A 12,185-nucleotide genomic window follows, 5' to 3' on the forward strand; every position below is an offset into this window, starting at 1 on the left:
TTCAACTACATTAGTACAGGTGAAAGAAAACATGAATCATGAATATTCACAGAGTATTCTCACAAATATTCATAATCCATGCATGAAAATGTGTCGACCATTAGACTTCAAGTATTAAGTAAATGTCCCAAGATAGATGATTACAATGAGGATGACTAGCTCCAATAGTGGAGCATTGGAGCCACAACTTTCTCCCCAAAAGTATTGACTATTTCTCTCTAATGCCTTATTGGAGAAGCCAACGTGAAAAGTCCTTTAGTCATACAATGAGGGTGTATATATAACCAATGGGGTGATGCTTCACCTCCCTTCTAACTTTTTGACTACCCTCATGACTGTTTTACTTCCTATGACTTTTCAACTTTACATGAGTCTTCATATTTTGTACATGTCCTTTGGACTTCCACTTTACAATACATTTTCAGATAATAAATTACATAATCCATGAGAATGATGTGACGTATGACAACTCATGACATGATATGACATGACATTGCTGACATGAACTTCTTCATGACATGGAAATGTCAAGCCATTCTTCTACTCCTTACTATGTGTCTTCTTGGGAATGATCTTCTATCCACCTCCATGTGGCTTAGAGTTAAGGATTTTTCAACGATATCAGGTATTGAGCTGCGATTACAAACCAATGTCCTTTTTCTTTCCCTTGACTAATCATATTGTATAATCAACTACAAATATGTCTTTTAGCATGTTTCCCTTCTCCATCTCCTTCTTCATCATCCTGTCATGGTATGATATAGTACATGCATATGCAATTCACTCATGACAAGACGACATCAGTCTGACAAACCCCTAGTCTAAGATGTTGCATGTTGATCCACTGACTGAGCCAAAACTAGGTGGCAAGATGAGGGAGGGGCTCAGTGACTATGAAATTACATAGCTTAGGTAGTTAGAGGTGAAGCTTGGGCCTTAACACTGCATAATGCGTAGTTCAGGTTGGAATGAGGTAGAAAATTGTGTAGTTTGGGAGCTTAGTGAGCTAGGCTATGGGGCTAACCAATGATTTAGCCTACTACACAATTTTAGAAGGAAGAGGAGGTTGGGTGACTGTGGAATTATGTAACTCAGGATATCAAGGACTAGGATTCACGTCTGATACTGCACAATGTGTAGTTGAGGCTAGGATTGAGGGTTGAATTGTGCAGTTTCGGAGGCAAAGGTCTGGGCTTGAGCACTGAAACTATGTAGTGCACAATCCTGGGAGGAAGGAATTGCACATTTCATGGTGTCAAGAAGCATGTTTTCAACTAGAGGGCTAAGATTGCTCGATGCACATTTTAGGAGGGTTGGATGAGGCTAAGTTGCTTGATCGTAGAGGTGTGGGATCGATGAAGTTGATGTGAATAATGATAAGACTCGACTGTGATCACACACTTAGAACACTTGATGACACAACAAAATAGATCATACAAATCACATGAACAACATACTTCCCTCAATGTGACAACTTTGCAATGACTTGCAACAAGTCCGACACTAAAGATACACTTTGCAGCGACTGTGACGACATTTTGCGATAGCATTTACAACTTTGGAAATGAACATGAAAGGTGTTTACATGGTAATATCAACTCATTTACACAAATTTAACCCTTTGAAACCACAAAAATAAGTTCATATATATTGTGTGACACTTAACATGTGAAAAGATAGCATTTTTCTTTTCTTGTAAAAGGGACCAAAACACTTAGAGAAAACACATACAATGGATTTTAATGTTTTCAATGACAATATGAAAGATGAAGGTATGCTCTGAAATTTGGTTCAAGCCAAATTTTTGGAGGGTTTTGTAGTAGTGACAACACTTGGCGACACACTGGTAAAATTCCAACTTCTATATCTTGGTTGAATCTTTTGTGCAGGGTCTCAGTTCTTCAGGGAGTATTGATTCATCGTGTAGATTACTTTGGCTTTGCCACTTACCCTATGAATAAACATGGTCTCCTTTGTGTCTTATTGGTTTGAAAATAATTGTAACATTCAATAATATCGTAATGTTTTGAATTAGAAAGGGTATTGAAGTTTGCGAGCTTTATATTTTAAGAGTATGTTTTTTAATCTCTAGTGTTGTTCCGTTGCGAGAAGGCTTGGACAATACCCTGGTGGAGTTGGTTACTTCACCTCTCTGTGTAGGAAGCCTTTCTCTTCTTTCACCTTTATTTATATATTTAAAGAGGACTAGGCATAGGCACTAATTTATTTTATGGGTGAAAGAGGGATCTTGAATTATTCAGGGCATGAGAGGTTGTTCCTTTAGAGAAGCATATAGAGACCTCTGATTTAGGTTTTCTCGTTTGATATTTTCCCTTTTTTCTCATCTACTGATCAGATAAGCGTGAAAAAAATGAAACATAAGGAACAAATCATGGGAATAATGCTTCTAGAATATACACGGGTATCATGATTTGACACAAAACTCCCCTTACGAATGGATTGTATTTTCTATCATAACATCATCGACTGAAAGATATAGCCAACACAAAGAAGGAGGATCGAAGGTTAGTCAAATGTTGCAATGTCAAAAAGTCATTTTCTATTTTCCCATATTTCCTTTTAAGCTTAAATGGGAGACCCTTCATGCAAATTCTCATTAACAGAACAGAAAAGGAAATCACAACACAACTAGAAAGCAAAACCAAAGCACAAGAAAAAGGAGTCTAAACCAAACACGATGCAAGACAAGAGTAGGAAAACATAAGAAATATTAAGGAGAACAAATGCATGATGAGTGCAAGACAGGGAAAACTAGAATGAAACTAATCCTACTCCTAATCTAAATAGTTAGAAGCTAAGGGTCAAGTGTAATAAAATTTTCAGTGAAGCCACCATTGTTGCTCCTAACCTGCATTCACAAATATGAAAAAAATTAAAACAAATACAAATATTGTGCCACAGAAAAGATAAGAGCTTGAATAACTTGCACAAAAAATAGAAGTTCTTGTCTTTCAGTAGAAATATAGGCCACAGACACTACTTCTAACCAGTTCACATTCTTACCTTTTCGATGACCATTATAAGCAGACAAACCTTGAAATTTTCTCATGAATGCACCTTTATCTATATCATCCTTCTTAGAAAGCATGAGAAAATATTGAAATTTTCTATTAGCCAAAGGTATTGCTAAGAAATATGCTTCCAAGTAATCATAGATTGGATCGCGAAATTCAAAACAATCCTCTTGAAAACCCCACAATCCTTGAAAAGATGAATTTTCAATTAGAAGCATAGGGTCCGGATGAGAATCTTGTGAGAGACAATTGATCTGATCATATTCAGTTGACTTGTCAAGACAGTGAGGACCCAACATGACCATCAACGAAGGTTGAAGTGCCTCAACTATTTGACAACTACTCGAAGAGTGAGATGTTAAACCATGAAGGTCAAAGGATGTAAAACAATTGTCATTGGATGTGCTGACAGAAAAATGGTAAGTTGAATGATAGTCATCAAAGGTAGAATCATGATCAGATAGACTGATTGAAGCATCAGATTCCCAGTTAGTAATTGACCAATATAAATCAATTTTAATAGCTCATTGAGTGTTCTAAATACTAGAACAAACTTCCTTGCATGACGAATGTGACAAACCATTTTGTAATTGGTGACAAATTGCACAATCATCGAAATCATTGAAATAATTGAAAAGGAATTCTAGTATAGATAATATATGAAATCAGTCTAGATGTAATTGGTATAAAAGAGGAACTTGATTCAAAAAATATCTCAAACTCTTGCCACCACTGAAGAGGTTTTCTGGTGTCATGAAGACATTCACAAGAAAAACTAGGAGTTGATTATTCATCATAACACTCAACAGATATGGACTTTTCGGCCAAATGTGATCTCCAAATTGATTAGCTTCACGCTTCCACGCATTTATGAGAGGTATACACTCCAAACCCTAATTCAATACAATAGCCTTTCATGAGGATGAATTTAATACAACAGTATGGTCAGAAACCTGATCTCGAGAAATAGGAAAATTGTAACGAGGAATTCCAAAATCCATCAAGAACGAGTTTTCATCCAGTAAAACAATACGAATGAAAGAACTGTATGAGAAAATCCAGATCTAACATGGTTCAGGAAGTTTACCAGGATTGTGAGAACCTAACATAACCATTATCGAGATTTGAAGTTCCTCGACTTCTTGAAAAGTTCTGGAACATTGGAAAGATAGATAAGAACATTTTATAGACTGAGTGAGATCGCAAATTATATGTGGACAGATGTTATCAATTAAGATAGAAGGATCACCTTATCTAGATGGTAGCTATCTACATCATTGGTTTGATCATATTTTCCAAATTCAACAAATAGATTACTCAAGTCATGATATTACTCCAATCACAAATTTGAGGATGTACAAATCAGAAAAATCTCGTGATCACACTGATTTGAGGATTTGCCCCCATACAAAAAAAGAGATGATAAGTGGTGGAATGGATTCTCTATAGTTTCATCGCTCTCTTCTTCTTCATGGATATTCTCACTATCATGTGTCATTTCAAGATCCAACTAATGAGATAACAAACTTGAATAACATTGAGAATTTCCATTGGAAGTTGATGCATTGTAAATAGTAGAGAACAAAGGATAGGGAGGTGAAGATGATGCATAGATCATAAGAAAATCTTCTTTGATGGAAACAAATTTAAGATCTAGATATTTTGAAATATAATCTTCTTGAGAAACAAAAAGATGAGTTGGCGCACTTGGGCATTCGTTATTGCATAGATCAACATGTTGAAGAAAGTGTAACTAGGTTTGGTCTTCATGAAATTGTAATTATTCTTTTTTTAAACAAGAAAATGAATTTATTATTATGCCTTACTACATGGGTTTCATGAGAAAGAGGTTTATTTATTTAGTGGCTCCCATTGAGAGCCTTAGGATTTATTTTAAAGAGTTAATTTCCTTCTCTTCTTGAGCCTATGTGTAATGTATACAAGTCTATAGAAAAGTCTAGAAGCCATCCAAAGACAAGCACAATCACGCTTAACGAAGTTGGCCTTCAAGCAAGATAAAACACAGTAATGTTAGCTCAAAAAGGAGAGACAACAGTTCACTGACACTTCGGCTAAATATTGGAGACTAATCATTATATATACGGAGTTAGGGTCACCACAGAAGGACAGAAATTGAGACAACTATATATGCAACTTCGGAGGTGCAGGAACTCATATTCCCTTGTAATTCCATATGGGTACAGGACTGAGTTTCTTCACATGACAGTAAGGTTCAGACTTCAGATGGACAACATCATTGTAATTTTGGATGGGTGCCACTGAAATGGTTACAGTCTCAGCATAGGTATAATGATAAGGGTCTCGGTGCAAGAAGGGAACACTCTGTCTCAACATACTAGACAGTATCATGAAGGTCTCGATGTAGGAAGAAAATGCATTCACAAATCTTGGCATAGTAGTGATGACAAGGATCTCAAGGATCCCACAGTAGCATACATAATCTTGATAGAATTCGGATGGAGAAGGTCCCATAGTAACACACTTTGCAGTCGTGATCTTAAGCATAGATATGATCTCAATCTTAATGGAGACATTGTCACAAGGTTATGATCTCAATGAAGGTGCAGCTATGGTGAAATAGTCATGATCTCGGTTGTATGGTGAAGACCTCGGTGAAAGTTCAATGATGTTGCAATAGTAATCAAGATCTCAATGGTGCAGTAGTGATGGCCTCAATGATGATGATCCAAACAATGATAAATAAGAGGATTGATTTGTTGGTCTTGGAGTGGAATAATAGGTTAAGGGTCATGGCCTTGGTATTCTTCAATTGGAATCTTTATAATAAGAATTTTGTGTGGATTTTCCTCTCCAAGAGGGAGAGGTTTTTTCCCTTGCAGAAAGCCAACATTTTTTTCTTGTCTTTTGTATTTTGATAGCTATTTGATGAACAAAATAAGACACACTCTAATAATAATGAAATATTGTACTAATAAGAAAAACCTCACAAATAGTTATTGTGCTAAGAAGAATCTCATTAACTACACTTGCCCTAGATTCTTCAACATGGTATCAGAGCTAAGGTGTTGAAGTCAAAGGAAGGGTAGAAAAAATATACATACAAGGATTTTTTTTCAAGAAGGGAATCAAAACAAGTTGAAGGGATTTATCAAAATTAAGGATCAATCTACAACATCAAGGGTTTTTGGAGATAGTCTACAACAACAAGAGCTTTAAATTCCATAGTCATTATAAAAAGGCCACCAAGACCCTCATCAAGGGATCCAAAAAGTAAGGTAGCTCAAAGGACCTCAACATCAAAGACCATGTCATCTTGGAACATGATGAAATCCTAGAATTAGTCATGATCTACACTACAAAAGAATGAAAATCATATTGAAGGAAAGAAGGCATTTTCATCTTCAAGGTTATAAAAACAAGAAAGGATCATCTCCTTTCCCTAAAAGAAGATCATCTGAGGAAGCAACAAATCATCCTCTTCAAAAAGGATCAACCTTTTCTATTGAGGAAAGGCTCTCTCATTTGTAAGAAGGCCATCCAAGAAGAAGCTCTATATCTTCTTCAACTATCATCAAAGAAATCAAGATGAATAATTCATCTTCATATGACAAGTAAGTACATTTTCAATCTATAATCAAGTTTGGTTAAATGACTTCATGATTGCAAGGACATCTATAGGTTGGATGGGTCATCAATATTCCTTTCACGAAGAAGGAGGATAGACATAGTCATCTAAGTACCTAAAGTCATTGAACATATCAAAAGGTCTCCCCTAAATTCATGGAAAGGTATACCTATGAAACATCCTCTAATATAGCAACATTGGAGACATGAAAGAGATGCATATGATAATCTCATTCTCTAAATGTGCAAAGAATAAGATCACATGAAATCTGGCCTACATGAAAGTAAAGGGTATCCAAGGATGTAGGATATCTTCATAAGGTCCCATCTACAATATATAGGAAGGAATATAACCATCATTTCTTCATAATGCACTAACAGATAATCAAGGTAACTAATATCCATGGGATAAGAAATTTACCTCATTCGACAACTTATGGTCTATATGCTAAATAAAGAAAGACAAGTTGATGGCAAAAGTATTGGAACTCAAACATGTGTAGAAAGGAAAGACAAGTTTGTTCTTCAAGAAATACAGAATAAGTAAAGCTAAGATTCAATGTTATAAAATAAGCTCATATCACTGGAAAGATGGAGGAAACTGAAGAAAAGGAGCCAAGGAAAGAGGGAGTAACAAATCTCTACTATGAGTAAGATGGTATCCCTCACAAAAAGGTCCTATCATAAGCTCCTAAATCTTGTGTTATAGATATGACCAAGATAATAAGATGCATTGTTGCATCATGGAATCATTGGAAACAAATAACTCGTCACATCACCATGGGAATCATGAAGGACAAAACCCATGGAAAACAAACATGAAGGATAGATCACTTGGGAACCTTAGTGGACATTGAAGGAAAGGAAGGAGTCATCTATGACAAGGCTCGTCATACATCAAAAGGAAACATCTGTCAAATGGGGATATACAATATCCTCAAGATTCTGTAATGGAATCCTCATCGGAGGGTTCACTATTCTAGATAGGAAGCAAGTGTTTCATCAGAAACTCCAACTTATGGAACTCATGGATGATGTTATGGTGACATAAGAGAAGAATAAAATCAAGGGGTTGAAGACATTTCAATCAAGGAATCTACTGAAAGAAGCCTAGATGACCTAAAGGTAAAATTAGGTATGTATGTTTGTGTTTAATATTATAATGTCATGTAGTATGTTTGCAGGTAACATGGATCATTACTTCTATCTTAATAAGCATGATCAAGGGAAACTGATCTCCTCCTCTGAAAGGATGAAGGAAGGAATAAGTCACACTAGATGAAATCAACCTAATATGTCCTCATATGAAGTATCAGGTGGTTGATTACAATTAAGAAACTCTTATTGAAAGCTCCTAGGAATGGAATGTGTGAGGAAGGAAGAGATCGTGAGATAAGAAACCTTGATGAAGGTGATCAACATCCAAAAGACCAAGAAGACTTAATTAGGAAATCTCCCAGAAAGATATGAATACTTTGATGGAAAAGATGAAGACCTCAAACAATGGATATATTTGGGAGATGTGTCAACATGTATGAAGGATGTTGATACTTACAAGATGATGTCATGATGAAGAGAAATATTATGTTTTGATTTCTTGAATAATATCTAGATAAGTTCATGTAGGGATACTCAAACAAGTAGTCAGATGATGAAGGTTTCGGATATGAAGAAGGCCACTTTCTATGAAAAAAGTGATGACATGATGAACTAAGGAGGAAAGTGATCGACCTACAAGGAAGAATCTCAACTGAATTTCATGACATCAAGGAGAGAAGTTCATCAAGAAGATAAAGGACCCACAAAGAAGAATTTTTTGATGTATATAAGATTCCCTAACTAAGAGGGATCTCTAACAATTTCTTGATTAAAAGGGAGCTTGGGCAAGTTCCTAGTCAAAGGGAGCTTGGGCATATTTTCCCCAATTGAGAGGGAGAGATAGACACAACATTCTTGTCTTCACTTTGGAATAAAGAATGGAATACTGGGTAATCATATCGCATCTGATGCTCTTTGAGAATGTGTAGCGAATCCAAGATAATATTAGGCAAGAGGAGAAATATTCTTTAAGGGTTGGGAACCCAAGATAAGAATAGTCCTAGAAGGTCATACTCAGTGAACACTCGACTGGGTATGTACCTTGAGAGACAATGATTAAGGTGTCTATATTCATTGGTCTCACCAACATTGTGCTTTGATCTAATGAGAGATAGAGTTGTTATTCAAGGGCTTATTGTGGAAACAATGTTGGTTACTATGATGCTATACAGATGGGTTACCAATCAGATTCTTCTTATGAGAAATTATTCAGATTGATAATGACCAAGTACCATTATGAATACATCCCTATTTATGAGGGAGTGTTGAATAAAGTGTAACTAGGTTCGGTCTTCATGACATTGTAATTATGACTTTTGTAAACAAGAAAATGAATTTATTATTATGTCTTGTTGCATGTGTTTCATGAGCAAGAAGTTTATTTATTTATTGGCTCCTATTGATAGCCTTAGGATTTATTTTAAAGAGTCAATGTCATGCTCTTCTTAAGCCTGTGTGTAATGTATACAAGTCTATAGAAAAGTCTAGAAGCCCTCCAAAGACAAGCGCAATCACCCTTAATGAATTCGGCCTTCAAGCAAGATAAAACACATTCATGTCGTCTCAAAGGGGAGACACAACGGTTCACTAAGACATTAACTAAATATGGGAGACTAACCACTATATATACCAAACTAGGGTCACCACATGTGGATATATATTCAGACAAGTATCTCTACAACTTCGGAGGTGCAAGAACTCGAATTCCTCTGTAATTTCATATGGGTATAGGATTGAGTTTTTTTGCATGACAATAAGTTTCAGACTTTGGATGGACAACATCACTGTAATTTCTAGGTCACCACGAAAATCTAGCCCAGCATAAGGGACATCCTGAATGGAAAAGACCTGGTTTTCCAGCCATTGGAAATACTCAAGTTTGAATCGAGCAACCTCTGTCCTCTCGTCCGGGTGATGGGCCATAACTGTGACCCATCGCATCAGTTTGGACTCTCGAGGAAGCCCAGCTCCAACAATAAGGTGTTGCGGGATCAGCATAGGAACCCTCTCCAGGCCAAAACTCACGACCAAAGCCCCATAACCAAAAGTCTTTAGTCGTCCATTCTTGGCCTTGGTCAGTTGGCCTTTCACATTGGCCAACACAGCATCACACCAGTTGAAGATGATGCCTTGAAAGCAATCAACTGCCATACGCATCTGGGATCCGGTGGGAATATGTAATGCGGCAGCTCCGCAAAGTCTGGTGACAGTGAACGCAATCACCATGAGCTCAGGACGGGATATGGTCTTTATGTCTATCCCTTTGTCTCTAGCTTGGCTGTTGCAGTACTCTAGCCTGAGGCTATTGACAGACTAGCCACCTGCCCTAGCCCCAAACAGAGTCAATTCTTCGCCTCTCTTAGGCAAACCAGTCAAGAAATATATGTCTTCCAGCTCGATTTCGAGCTGGTGGCCGCCAATGAAGAAGCACTGGTCCTGTACACTCCATCTGTCAACCATCCACTGTAAGAAATCCACCTGAGCCCTCATGCCAGGAATGGCCCAGAATTTGTACAAGCCACATGCCCTCAAAGCATCAAGTGAAGGCTGATGATTCCATGCGGCTGCATCCATGTCCTCGTGCTCTCGTTCATGCCAATCTAGCATGATGTACTCTCTGCATCAAGTATAAGGATAAATTAAATTGCTAGAAATTATTTTGATTGGTCCATTTTTGAGAATTTTTGGGTTAAAAACCCTTGCGACAGGGACCGCACCCTCCGGGTTAGACACAGTGTGTGGGAACACACTTTGTCTACATGGAAGGTGTGGACCCCGAGCTTTTTCCCAATGGAGAAAAAGTCAGGGTCCGTACGCCAGCAGTGGTAAACCTGCGGGCCCCCGCGCGTGGGTTTTATTGCCTAAAAACCCTCCAAAAAATGAAAATAAATTACTAAAACAAAAATTGAAACGGTTAAAAATGAAGAGGAGGATGATGTGGATTACCCGGAGAAGACGGCGTTCGATTTCGACGGTTGTATTTTCCGCAATCTTCATGGGAAGTTTTCTGAGCAAAAGCGCTATTTTCTCACCCAAACTCAAACGGTAAAAATGAATTGACGAAGGCCCTTTTTATAAGTTTTTTGAGTAAATAAATTGCAAATTTGTTTATGTTTCACTTTGAAAAGGTATTTTTGCGACATTTTTATCTATTTCAAACAGGTATGAGTAATGTTTGTGTTTTTGTGCAGGATGAAGGATTATTCAGACGAAATCTATCATTTTCGACGAAAAACATTTAGAGTCACCTTTAAGCTCTTTTTTGACTCCTAAAACATGAAAAGATTGCCAAGTATTTCTTTTAAGCTCGTTAAAATGGAACTAAAAGACGGTCCACTTACAGCTCTTTTCCAACCGTAAAAACATGAAAAGATGCCGGATTTTTGTCGTTTCAAATTTGATATTAGTTATAAAACGACGTGTCGTTGATCACTTTTTTACTTTTTCGGGTCAAAGGAACTAATGACGAAAAGTACTCCTTGGTCGTAAAAGATCAAGCGGTTCTCTCAAGTATTATTTTATACTTTTTCGGGCTTGGGAGACACAAATTTACGAAAAAGGTCAACCTTGGAGTCTTCTTAAGTTTTTTTAGACTCTCTAAAATTGAAAAACGCTGAGTTTCTCCTATACTGGACTCGTTAAAATTTCACAGCAAAGGACCTGTTCAATTACAAACAGGAACGAACCACTCCTTCTTAGGGTTAGAATTTAAACTAAGTTGGACTCATCTGAAGGATGAGCTTATAATCAAGCAAATGTTATCCTCCTCAAGCTTGTCAAAAATAAAGAGGTACTTGCCAGAAATGGTGGGGGAAAAGAGAGAAAAATAAGTCTGTTTGTCATATTTTGTAACCACTCTTGAACACGACACTTTTATTTACCTGGGTTGGGAAATCCTTTGCCTAACAGTTGATTAAACCACATTGAAAGTCTTCAGCTGATTTCTGGGTATTAACTTTGGGTCAATTGTCACCAAACCATCTGTTGTGTCATTATGTGTTCAAGAAGTCACTGCCAATAAGCCATTCATCTGCAAAATATCTGTCATCCATATTGAACATCCCTGAGTCAGTCCTTGCAACTAAATTTCTTCAACTTGACCTATGATTTCGTGTTGTGGGCTTGCCTACGACAGATCGCTTTCTATCGACATCAGCTCATTATCTAGAAAGATGATCTAGAAATCGTCAGTACCTTCAGATCTGCATGCCTTAATGGCAGGTTTCTCGCCTTTGATGACATTTTACATCATTGACTTTCGATCAAAGGATTTCGTGACATGTTCGACATCAACACATTTATTCGCATCTCATGGATTGTACTAGGTACTTTGAGGGCCATTGACATCACTGGTGGTTTCTCTCACACTTGTTAACAGTTTACATCATTGACTAGTAATCAAGTGGTTTCTACCATGTCCGACATCAACACATTCATTGGCATGGA

Source organism: Pinus tabuliformis, chromosome 4_1 (genome assembly GCF_031772625.1).
Source record: "Pinus tabuliformis cultivar Carrire ecotype Pingquan chromosome 4_1, CPIR1, whole genome shotgun sequence".
In the NCBI taxonomy this organism is placed as follows: Eukaryota; Viridiplantae; Streptophyta; class Pinopsida; order Pinales; family Pinaceae; genus Pinus; species Pinus tabuliformis.